At 34.8% G+C, this 13,472-nt stretch overlaps 1 protein-coding gene and 1 pseudogene across 19 annotated transcripts in view; one reads left to right on the top strand and one right to left on the bottom strand.

The window, feature by feature from the left end:
• PTPRD (protein tyrosine phosphatase receptor type D) overlaps positions 1-13,472 on the bottom strand; it is a 467,045-nt gene that overhangs the window by 438,979 nt on the left and 14,594 nt on the right. The window lies entirely within an intron of this gene.
• On the top strand, positions 8,861-8,979 carry LOC120600112 (uncharacterized; annotated as a pseudogene).

Raw genomic sequence — 13,472 nt, 5'->3', positions numbered from 1 at the left:
AACTATATGACAAATTATAGCACAGATACATATCATCCTCAAACATGAGCTATATTTCCCTTAATCTCCTAAGAAGACTAATTCTGAAATGAGACAAGAATCTTTAAATATGCTGTGGTCACACGCAGTTACAGAATTTGCTGTCACCACGTTGGCAAACATGAAAGCCATTGTAAAAGTAGAAAACACGTTTTTTAGTTGTTTCTGTCTTTTGTTTTTGTTTTGCTTAGTAAGCATTTTCCAGCTTCCGTTATTCTTTAAATGTACAAGGGGCTACACCCCTCTTATGTTTTTTATTCTGTACCAAGTTGAATCACTGCCAGTTTCCCCAATGATTTAGGACATCTGTTCTCTTTGACTTCTGCCCTCAAAACATTTATCCACATCCCATAATGTCTACGTTAGCCAGGATTCTCATACCCTAACTGCTATAAAAGCAAACATAGATCGAGAAATAAAAGGCTATAAGAACTGGGAATAAAATGTTAAAGTGTGAACCCATATAAATATGTGTTCTGACAGAAAGTGCACTTTAAATTGTGCACAGCCAGGCGCTCACTACAATTTGGAAATTCTCCCAGAAAGAGTAGAATTGTTGCATTTATACCTTGGGTGGAAGGTTAAGAACATGTTTGTTGAAGGCTAATGTTAAAATACTACCACAAGGGAAGGGCAAAGTGCAATGATTTCCTGAGATAAAATTATTATAAAGGGTATACACGTGTTTACAAATGCAGTATCAATGATAATAATAGGTAATATTATTGAGCACTTATTTGCATTATGCATTAATCCTTATAACTCTCTATGGGGGGTATTATATTTTATCCCCAAATTACATATACAGAGACCAAAGTTGACAGAAGTTAAGCAATGTGCCCAAAGTCCCAAAGCTGACAACAAAAGAGAACTTGAATCCAATTCTGTTAAACTCCACAATCTCCCATTTCCCAAAACCACTACACCTGCTGCAGTCATTTACCTTAAGATAAGGTGACAATATGTTAGAAAGCAGAAAGGATGAACAGATTTCTGCTCCTCTAAGCTGAATTCAATGTTCATACAGCCCACATTGTGACCTTTCCAAATTTCTCTTCTGCTAAGATCAGTACTCTGCATGAAATCCTTCAATGCTTTCCTATCTACAGCTGAAGAAAGAACAAATAAATACTCCAGTAAGATATATAATACTTAGTGTTGTGTCATAACAGCTCACTGGCCCCAGCTTCCTCTTGAAACCCTCTTCTCTTCTGATGTTCTACTGTGCCATACTACCCTGGTTTTCTTTCTACCACTGGGCTACACATTTCCAGGCTCCTTAGAACCTGCAGCTTTGCCTTGACCTCTAAATACTTGGTATCCCACTGACCCACTTCCTGACATCTCTGGGTGATTCCATCCCTTCCCACATAGCTTTATATTCCAGATTCTCAAACTTTTATCTCCATGGCAACTGTGCCTTTGATCTACAGACTTGTATAATACCTATCCTCCTCTCTCCTTGGATGTTCTATGGGTATCTCAAATCAAAGGTTTTCAAAATGATTTCCCCATCACCCAACATGCTTATTTGTCAGCTTTTTCTTTCTCAGTAAATGACACCATTTTAAGACAAAAGTCTGTATCTACCCTCAATTTCTCTCTGTACCTCCTCCTTCTCCACCTGCCCCGAGTCCAGTCAGAAATCTTGTCTCCACTGTTATCTCTAATCCTACAACCTATAATAGCTTCCTGGATGGCTTTCCTATGTCTACTCCTGCACCTCCAAATCTATTCTTTACCTAGCAGCCAGAGTAATCTTTTTAAAACAAAAATCTAGTGTGTCACTCCTCTATCTACAACCCCTCTCACAGTTTTCCATTGTGCCTTAAATGAAATCCAACCTTTTTTTTTTTTTTTTAAGGCCCACAGTGTCCTAAGCCATCAGACCTTCCTGATCCGCTCTCTCCAATCTTAATCACATTCATCCTCCACAAGTCTACCACTCTCCAGCCTGGCTGGCCTTTCGGTCCATCAACAGCTATGTCCTTCCTCTTGATCTTCACACAGGTTGATACTCACTACCCATATCCAGCTAATAACTTCTCATCCCTCAGAGCTCAACTCAAATGTTGCCTCCAAAGAGATATTTATAAGGCCAGATCCTAAGAGGGCAGGCACCAAGCACCCTTTTTTTATTGTCCTAATCCTTAACCAGGTTGTTTGAATATTCATCTATTATTTCACTCTCCTCTTGATGACAAACTACCCAATGGCAAGGATCATATCTGCTTTGATCACTGGTAAACGTCCAGTATCTAGCAGATGTAAGGGGTACCCAAAGAGGTAGCTTCCTTAGCATATACTGCTCCTTCTGCCTGGAATATTTTTGCTTCCATTGTTTAAATGGGTGGATTGGCTCATTTCTGCTCACTGCACAAGCGCAGCTAAGATCTGCTACTTTCTCCCCCTATACACAAATACACACACACACACACACACACACACACACACACACACTCACTCAGGGCAGAGTTGATTACTTCTTCTTCTGTAGGTTCACTGTACTTATCACACTAACTTGCTGTAATCTGTTACATCTATCTCCTCTAATAGACTAAGCTCATTAAGGGTAAGGGTCATTTCCAATCACAGTTCGGTCTCTAAAGCCTAGTAAAATCTATAGTGAAGAAATAAAGGTCTCAACCCATCAGTCTCTTTGGTATTCAAGAAATTTCAGTTTTCTATCAAAAAAGTAACTAAACTCCTTCACCCCTCCCAGACTTTGCAACATAAATCAACTTATCATTTACATTTCAAAATAGAACATACCTTTAGCCTATATAGGGTATTTGTCATGTCCCTTCACTGAAAGATTTCTCTTGTTCAATACCTAGAGGTTATTAAAATTTTAGAATTAACTAAACATGGATCTAATCTAATTAAGCCATAGCTAAATTAACTTGAATAGGATCCATTTAAAATAATAGACCTGAAATGATGTGGATGAGTATCTTTCTTGGAAAACCTACCTTTTTGTAATTATTGATATTATGTCCTGAAGCACATTTAATTAGTACTTATCACCATCCTCAAAATAATAATAATTATAATATATTCAATAATGTGTTAGGCACTGTTTGATCTATTTTGCTAGTAAATCCATTATTCAAAAAGGAAGTAAATCCCATGAAAGTCTGTTGGTTACATAATCCACAGATGAAGAACCTGATAAAATGCTTATGAAATAAACAGGCCTGATGGAAAGAAAATCATTTCTATCTTCGAAAGACCTGTGCTTTAAAACTGGTGGTATTTAAAGAACTGTGTTTAAACATGAGTATGTTAGCACTACAGGAAAACTGAATACCCAGAGTTACTGCAGAATACAAAGAGCTGCTACAGAAGTAATTCCAGGTTCCATGGAAGTTGTAGAACTAGTCCATAATTTGGGGAAAGAGTACCCATGGTGCTGAAATCATTGCTTAAGAAATCCCCAAAACCCACTAGGATGTAAACTGTTGCTTTCTTTTCCAAAAAAATAAAATAAAATAAAATAAAATAAAGCCATTTTCTTTAATTGATTAGTTATTAGTGATGCCTTAATAAAAATTAGTCAACAAGTGATATTAGCATTTATTGTAAAGTCTATTATTTTTATTAACAATTATGCTTCAGAAAACTCAAGAATTATTTTTTTTCTAAAGAATTATGATGATCCAGCTCCACAAAAAGATATGCAGTTAGAAAATAAGTAGATTTAGAAAGGATATTTTATATCATTGAATCCAAGTCCTACACTTTGCAGATAAGAAAACTGAGGCTCAAGAAGTTTGTTTAGCCAAAGTTCAAGGCTTAATAGTGACATTTTCAGCCCTAGAAACTATGTCTTCAAATGATAAAAATAAAAGTAATATTTTTGTGAACATTTACTGTGTGCCGAGCATTGTGTTAAACATTTGGGATGTGTTATTTTAGTTAATTCTCACAACAAGCCTGGGATATACTATTTGGGTGGGATTAAATTGACTTTAACTGAATAGTTACTCAACTCTTCCACATCAAATTAGTATCCTCTGAGATTCAACTTTGTGTTTCCACAGAAAGTGTAACCGTAGCATAGGAAGACAAAATAACATTAAATTGTGAATAAAATGTTGCCACTATATTTCAGTGACTTCTCATGCAGATAATAATTTTACCAGGGATTCATTGTAACTAAGGAAATACATACTCATTAACCCACATATGAGTGGACAAAAGGTCAAGAGGGTAGAGGGAAGTAGACTTTTTCTATAATAACTTTCTAAATATTAAAAGATATCCACCTAATCAATAGCAATCTACAGATAGCACTTAAGCATATTTTCTGCTTATCCTCTACAAACAAAGTATAAAGTGGTCCAAAATAAGTTTACTTGCTCTTTAAAATTGGGTTTTGGAAAGAAATGAATTTTTATAAGCATCTGCCCTATTTGGGGTACACAGTTTACATCTGTAAGCCAGGATGCAATCACATTTTAGAAGTATGTCTGTGTTGTGATTCTGTCACAAAGTCAACAGTGTTCCTACTTGTATTAACTGGCCCTCCACGTCCATCCATAGTCCACAGAGTGTTCCCAACAAAGCCAGAGGGGACTGACAACTTAGAGCCAAACTAAGTATAGAGACTGGAACTACACCAACTCCCTAGAGGGAAGCAGCATTTGAGAAGAAGCCTGAGAGCTCAACCGCACGGTCAGAGGGACATATGTGTGCACAGCTTCACTATGTTTGCTGAACTTTGTTCTCTCTCACTGGAGCTCTTGATGGGATCATCGCAATCACAAGTATCCATAGAATACCAGGCTATTTTTCATAACGTAAGAAGGAAAGAAGGCAGGGAATGGGGTGGTGGATGGGGCAGGGGGAGGAGGGGTGAGGGGGAATAGAAAGAGGGAAAGGAGGGAGGGAGGAAGGGAAGAGGGAGGTAGGAAAGGTAGACTGGAGGGAGGGAAATCTACAGAAGCTGCCTACTAAACTTAGCGAATATGTCACAAGCCAGGTAAGCCCAGAAGTTTTAAACCATTAAATACTCAAAAAAAAAGGTTTTGCTTTTGTTTTCTGATACTTGAGAGTAAGAAGCAGAGGAAGGGAGTGGTTTCTGTTAGAGACTCTCCTCCAAAATTTTTACGAATTGAATCTTGCTCTTGTTCCAGATGTTTTCATTTCTGATCATCATCTTTGTTGGATTTACCCACTGAACCCTAGGAGAATGTAAAGAAATGTTTTACTCTGAGTTGTTTAAGAAATTAAACCAATCTTGCTTACTTTGTATGAAAGTACACTTCGCTTCCCTTCACGAGACCATTATGAAGTCACATTAGCAGTATGTTATGTAAAGATGCTCAGAGACTAGACTAGTTGGTACAATTAGAAACTCAGCTTAATTCAGTAAAGCCAGTCATTTCAGATAGGAATAAAAATAACAAGGTAAGCAATATTAACATCTGCTAAACTTTCTTATAAACACACACTAAATCTCTTCAAAGGTAAACTCAAAGTCCTTCCGAATCAGACACATCATCTACAAATACTAACCAAAATAATCATAAAAGATATGTCTCTTTCAACCAGTTAGAATGAATTTGATCATTCTGAAAACAATTTGCTATTCATCTCAACACTGCATTATTTTTATGAGTCAACTGTATTACGAACACTGCAAAACATCAGAGAAAGTTTTATAGAGCAAAGACCATTTACATATACTAATTTGGCAAAAATTGCTTTCAAAATCACAATGTTTTACAAAGTCCATATTCTATTCTTCCTTTAGTGCTTTTTTGACAGTTGGAAATGGGTACAAGTTGTAATTTACTTATATCCATTTTCTACTTTAGTAATGTCCAGTAAAATCATTCAAACAGCATGACAGATAAAAGGCAATAATGAAAAGTGTTTGAAATCTTCTGATAGCTCTAATGTGCACTGAATGCAAACAGTAGCTGGTGATTAAAATATACATAAATAATGTGAGTATATATATATATATATATATGATTATATAAGATATAGACATATGTCTGATGTCTACTAAGCTAGTCCCTAAATGCATTATGCATTTAAGTTTCCTGCAATTAAAATGTTATGTAAAATGATAGGCATAGATCCAGTAATCCCCAAAGCTCGTAGTCCACCTTTACTTTACCTAAATGGAGAATTGCTTTGAGAAAAATCCTGTTAGGATATAGGGAGATCTGACAGTGGGTAACAGTATATTTTTGTCGTCATGAAAACAGAACAACAACAAAAAAGACATCATATGTGAAGTCAATGGCAGCTAAACCCATCATGTTTTCCATCAAATAACACTCCACGATTTGAAAATTATGGGGAAAACAGGCAATGAATTACAAGGAAGAGGGAAAGTCAGTTATGGTGATTACTAAAATAGCCACACATTTCAGAAATGACTGACTAAACAGGGCCATAATACACTTCAAGTCATGCGAAACAGAAAATTAACCAGTGTTTGCACGCACTATGTGTGTTTTGTTAACAGGGTGATTTTGATTAAGTTTATGGTCGCATTGCAGGGTCACAAGACTTCACAAAGAGGTTTACTTTAAATATGAAATCTTTCAACTGTAAAAGTAATCATGTCTGAAGGAGGCTGGACATTTAATATTTCTCTAAATTGGAGTTATCTCTCTTTCGCTCTCTTTTTCAGGTGGCCCGAGGCTTCATTTTTCTATGAACTGAGCAACTGACTACACCTACCCCCCTACAAAGAACAAAATATAAAAATTTAAAGGAAAAGAAATGCAACCCTTCACTTTATATTAGTCCTCTCATAAATTTAATATCTACTGTTCATTATCTGGAGAGCTGAATAATGTAAAAGACATTTTCTTTTGTATTCTTATTTTGCCTAAGTTAAAAACAAGTCGGTAATACAATTGACTTGATATTTTCTGTGGGCCCCAGAAATCTTAACAACGGTGATAACACATCCAGTTCATCTAGAGGCCACAGCCACAAAACTTACAGTGAAAAAGAAAAAAAAAGAAAGGGGGAGGGATAGTTAAAGAATGAGATAGCAAGTTCACAGCTTTTCTCTTCTAACTTACTATATAGGAAGACCTTGCTAAAGAATAAATCTTACTGGACTGTATTTCACTACCCACTTAGTTCCCAAGAGGTTATTAACATTGATTTGAGCATGTGACCTTTGAAACAGGATGCATGGCTACTTTTGATGATCTATAAGCCCGATATATAATACATGACAGTCAGAAAGATAAAGAATTGAATCCAGTATATGAAGATAGGTATTGTAAATGATAACATTGCTATTTCAACTTATTCATTTATCACTTCAGGGGGTGTTACATAAAAATTCTCATTATCCTCTAGATTTCATAAGCAAATTTCAGGATGTAAGCATAATGCTTATGGCTAATACTATATGATATACTTTGATGTTGCTAAGAGAGTAGATCTTAAATGTTCTCACCACAAAAAAGAAATAGTAATTATGTGGCAGAATGAAGAGGTTAGTTAATGTTGTGCTCATAATTATGATGCGACATGTAAATGTTACCAAATCTACACACTGTACACTTTAGACTTACACAATGCTATGTGTCAATAAAGCTGGGGGAAGGGGGAATTAAAAAAAAAAAAACACAAAAGTTTCAGGATGTAACACGATTGCCATTTACTGGATAGATGATGTCATCTTAACAATGAGCATAATTTATAATATCATATAGTCTTTCATAATATTATAAAGTTGAATGGAAAACCAAACAGAATGTAAAATGTGAAAATTACATGATCGCATTTGTTTTATAGATAAAAATGTAGAATTTAGTAATTTTGCAAAATGTTTTTGCAAAATGTTTTTGTCAAACATCTGACCATCTTTGATAATTTGTCTGTTCTTATTTACTTCAGAAATAATATTATTAATAATTACCCTGTTCACCCTGTTCATACATCTAATTTCTAAAGATTTATATAAAGAGGAAAAATAATGGCAAAGGTAATAGTAGTAGCATCAAAACCAATGCAAATTGCTTTATTTACTGAATATTTCATGTTTCAGGCAAAGTACTCTTAAAATGCATTATCTCATCTAATGTCCACAGCAATACTAGTAAATAGGTAGGTGCTCCTATCATTCCTATTTTAGAGATAAGAAAACTGAGGACCAAAGAGGTTACACATTAAGAATTTAATCCCCAGTCCATTCAGAGACCAACACAGTGACCCAGGACACACAGACACACAGACAACAATTTCTAACAATCATTCCATTGCATCCTCCTCCTATGGCTTTGAGTAAGACATTAAAAATTTCCATTTCTCAGATTTTTTCCTATATAAAATGAGGGCATAAAAGGAAGTAAATAAGACTTGCTTTCTAGCAGACAGCTATGTGAGTAACTCCTGAATTTATGTGGGGTTATTCAAAGCAAATAACAGCTCATAGCATGGCTGGTGCTTTTGCCTATTAGAGTGGGCATGACTGAACTGAGGAATCCAACTGCTTGGAAAAGGTCGAACAGATATGATCTAGGTCATGCAAGGACCTTGGGTAAAAGTCAGTAATAGGGAAAGGCACTTGTCTCGGCAAATATTCAAGTGAGGCCCAGAGCATCAGATTCAGAGAGTCAGCAAAGCAGAACAAGAGCATGGGGTGAGTAGAGAAACTGAATGACCCCTGGCCTTTCTGCCTGGTTAGATATCACCTGGGCTCCTGGGCACCAGCTGTAGCCAGGATAAGATCAGAAAGTACAGTGGATCTTGCCTTGCATTTGGCTCCTGCGAGCAAGGCAGATGGGATCTGTCTGGAATTGTAGTCTCTCCAAATAAAGCTAAAAAGAAAATCTGAGTCTACGGCCACGCCACCCTAAATGTGCTTGATCCCATCTGAACTTGAAAGCTAAGCAGGGTCGGTCCTGGTTAGTACTTAGATGGGAGACCACCTAGGAAGACCAGGTACTGTAGGCGTTAAAATAAATAAATAAACGAAAAGAAAAAGAAAAAATTTGCTTTTCAGAAGAGTGGAGGAACGCGATCCTAGCACTCTCCTGCCTCTGGATACTACACTCACTGGTCTTTCTGCTGAACTCTTCTTCCCTAGAAAGTCACCTGTTCTGTTATCCACCTTACTTAAAACGGCACTGATTCCATCCCTTCACACAGTGGTAACTTTCTATGCCCTTTCCCTGCTATGTTTTTTTTCTTCATCACTAGTGCTCATCACTATCATTTATTTTACATACTATTGTATATCTATTAACTATCTCTCCACTGAAACGAAAGCTCCCTCAGAAAATAACCCTGTCTTTGCTGTTGCCTGCTGCAACCTGAGTACCTAGATCTGTGTCTGGGACACATTTCCTAGACTTTTTATGTGCTGCTATATATTCTATTATATCAAGTAAGAGATGGTTAAGTTGGTAAATAATAATAAATATAATCAAAGTTAGTGACCTTGAAACTTGTGAACTAATTCAGGCATAAATACTGCTCAGAATGCAGAACTTGAATGTTTTGATACTTTAATAGAACATCGACGAAACAAACTACAAGATATGCTCTATTTCACAAAGAAAGGGAGCCCTGGGCACAGCTCTAAAGACCAGAGTTATTGGTTAATCACTTAATACCCAACTCTTCTTGGATTGTTTTTTCCTGGTTAAAAATAAAAAGGTTTTAAATGTTAGGAAAGCTACAGAAGAACAACTGCTATGTACCAAATATTTAATCAAAATCCAACCTTACGAAAATATAGAAATTAATTTTTAATCTGTCATCTATGATATATAATTCTTAATTTTAGGTTCAAAGTTCAGAAATTCAATAAAAACATGTTTTAAATACAGGATATAGAAAATTATGAGAAAACAAGGCATATGTTTTTCTTTCAATTATAAAAATAATTGAGAAGAGATTCTGGAATCATCAAAATTGAATTTTAACTCAAAATAGGCATTCCCTAGATGGAAGATTATCTAGCATCTAAATTTAAAAGAAAAGACTGTGCCATTTAAAACAAAAGTAGTTGGTTTGTTTACTTGATTTATTGTGAGGTTGTAAAAAGAAAAATTTCCCACTACAATTAAATATTTGACACAATTAAACTATATGTAATATGCCCAAAACTCAGAATATGAGTAAGTCCTATGATATTATGTGAAAATCTGAATGAAAGCTTTATCATTTCCAACTAAAAATTTTAGGGTTAACTAAAGTACATTTCAAAGATTAAACTGGAAAAGTTACCAAAGAAAAATCTGTAAGAAAAACATAAAGAAGAAGGATTCAGGCCAACAAGCTATAGTAGCAGAAAGAAAAAAAAAGAAACTATGGTAATTGAAGGAGTATTATAACTGACTCAGTGATGGGCCTATAGAAAAATAAAACTGAATAAGCAAACCAGAAACACATAGTAAACAAAATGATTTCAAATAAGATTTTTTTAAAGTACCATTGCAAACAATTGGGTAAAGAATTGTTTAGTTTTAGGATATATAATTGACCATTTTGGGAAAAAAAATTATTTAGAACCTTGCCTTATACAACAACTTCACATCACTTACAGATGATTTGAGTGTGAGACTGTCAAACTGCATACATCAAGTTTCCATGAGAGGCTCGGAAATGTTTCACTCCTAAAAATCAATCCTTTTAAAATTCGACCTGAATTTAACTTAATGTACATATTTCATTAAACTTTATACTATTTTCTAATAAACTTTTTGAAACAAACAAACAAAAATACCTATTTATAACTAGTATCAGAAAACATTGATTGACTAAAGACTAGGCTATCTAGTTTGGCAGCTTTAAAAAAAATCTATGCACATATAACTCTTGGTTGTGAATTTATAATATGCCTTAGTTATACTTTTTTCTAGCGAAGCAGTATCTGGTTTGTAGTCTGGAAATAAATATAATGATAATTCATGGATATTTAATACTTTCAGAGACTATACCATCTATGTAAGTTTGAGGATCACTTGACTGAAGAGACAGAATGTAGAAAAAAAAAAAAAAAGGAACAAAACAGCAGAAAAACTAGAAGAAAACTTACGAAAGGAAAATCTAGTTTTAAATATAATAAAAATAATAATAGAACAACGGATCATGGATAGTTTTGACAATGTAAATTACAAATAACGCGTATGTAAAAGGAATTGCTAAATAAAGACAACAAAGGCACATTTGTTAAAAACATGACAAAGAGTTAATATACTCAAAATATAAAGAACACGAACTACTGAATAAAACCTTGAGGCAAAGGAAATGTAGAGCTAATTTATATAACAAGGGTAATTACTTGCAAACAAACATTAAGGAGAAATTATCACTTTAGTAATTAAAGAAATTCACATTAAAACAATAATGAGGCAGTGATTTGCCTATTCAATCAACAAAACCTACACGATGTTCTTCAAAGTGACCAAGGAAAAAAGAAACCAGCAATTTCCATCCTTACTGGTGGCACTATCGTCAGCACATATATCCTTTCTGGACTGAAATTTGGTATTATGTTTCAAAAGACATAAAAATATTCATATCCTTTGACCTTGTGATATCCCTTCTATGTATCAGTCCTAAGATAAATAATGCAAAATACAAAAATAGCTATCTCAATTTAAATGTTCCTCAAACTGTTGTATTTGTAATAGTGAGAGAAATGGGGAAAGAAAAAGAGAAATGTCCAACAATAAGGAAGAGACACATTTAGTCAAATGAAATACTGGGCAACCATTAAAGGTTACAGTCATGAGGCGGCAAGACAGGAAAATACATTTATGCTAAAGTGTTAGCTGACAAAGTACTAAAGAGCAAACTCACCGTATAGCATAAAAGACCAGAAACTTTACTCAAGTCGGAACAGTGGGCTGTTTTCAGAGGACAAGATAATGAGTGACATTTTTTTCAATGTTTCTAAATTTTCTATAATGAGGTTATACTTTTATGGCTATAAATTCGATGAATAAAAGTTATAGTATAAAACTGTAAAAACAGTATAACTCCAATGTAAAAAAATTACTATGGGTTCATGTTTTCTTTCGGATCGCCCTGTTGTGACTCAAGGTCTCTTTTCTTACTCTGCCATTTGTCAGACACACCCAAGTGGAATGATCCACATTTCTCTGCCTTCCTAGTCTCAGAATATGGACTACCACTGGGGTTCAGCATTTAATCCAGTAGGCCTATAATTACATACATTTAAAACATTAACATATAAACTACATGTTTATGAAAACTAATGATGCACATCCTTAATTTTTTTTAGATAATTAAACAAGTAAAAATGATTCATTGCCATTTTAATTGACTTAGCAACCCTCTAGTACCAATTATGTATTAACTACAGTACTGTACTGAATCTGATATCGCATCTTCTACAGTGCATGTTACAATAAAAACAAAAGACAAGGATCAGTCTCATGTATGAATCACCGTGTTGCTTTAACTGAGAGTTTTCAGCATCCTTTCTATAATGATAAACTCAAGTTCTACATTGTTACCTAGAATACTGTAAGTCATGGCTATAGTGTGGTGGGGTTGAGGAGATGAACTCTTAAATCTTTCTAAGGGTGAAAACGCGTGGCTCTTTTATATAGCTCCTGCCCTATCATAGTATTCCTGAGATCATCAAGATTTAGATCTGTAATTAAAAGAGGAACCTGATTTTCACCTCAGTTACTGATAGATATGGTACATATAATCACAATAAAAAGCCAAGACTTGAAAAATGAGACTTTGCAAGGGATGAGTACACCCGGGCTCCAGTGGATTAATTGGCTCAAAGTAGGCTTTCCACTTTTCCATTTTGTTATTAGAAGCTGAAAATGTCGTGAAGCATAAACACTTCCATTCTTGCCATGAATCCTCTTTGGAACGGGAATAAACAAAAAAATAAACAAACCTCTTATTAAAGAAAGAGAAACAGTTTTTTTTTAACTGAGAAATTTTCTGGGGAGAGGGTAGGGAACACAGTCCATAAATCTGAGCAAACTCCAATTCATTTTACACCAAAACGCCCTCAACATTGTGAATATAAAATCCCCTGCTCTTAACAAAGATCTTATTTTTTCAATGCTATGCAAATTATTTTAATATGCAACAATTGTGTATACTGTTGTATTTCGGACCATTGCCTTTAAAAACCCTTATACCTCACAAACCTCTTTTTACTAATTTTGAGTATAAGACTAGAGACATCAACAAAGACCATCTCAGAACTGAGTTTTAAAAACAAAACAAAAAAAAAACAAATACATCTAACTGTTGCTTCATTCTTTCTAAAGCATATTTAAAACAAAACAACTCCTTGATATAACTACAGCAGCAATGAAAAAAAAAATCGATCTGCAAAATGCAAACACTGCAACCAAAAATACTAGAACCTGTGGTGCTCCCTGTGGTAGGTAATAGAGACTCTGGTTGTGAAAGGAAAACAGGAAGGCATTTGGGAACTATTA

The sequence above is a fragment of the Pteropus medius genome, unplaced genomic scaffold (genome assembly GCF_902729225.1).
Source record: "Pteropus medius unplaced genomic scaffold, Ma_sr-lr_union100, whole genome shotgun sequence".
Lineage (NCBI taxonomy): Eukaryota > Metazoa > Chordata > Mammalia > Chiroptera > Pteropodidae > Pteropus > Pteropus medius.
Note: the sequence above shows the minus strand (reverse complement) of the source record. Positions and strands in the feature narration are given on the sequence as shown.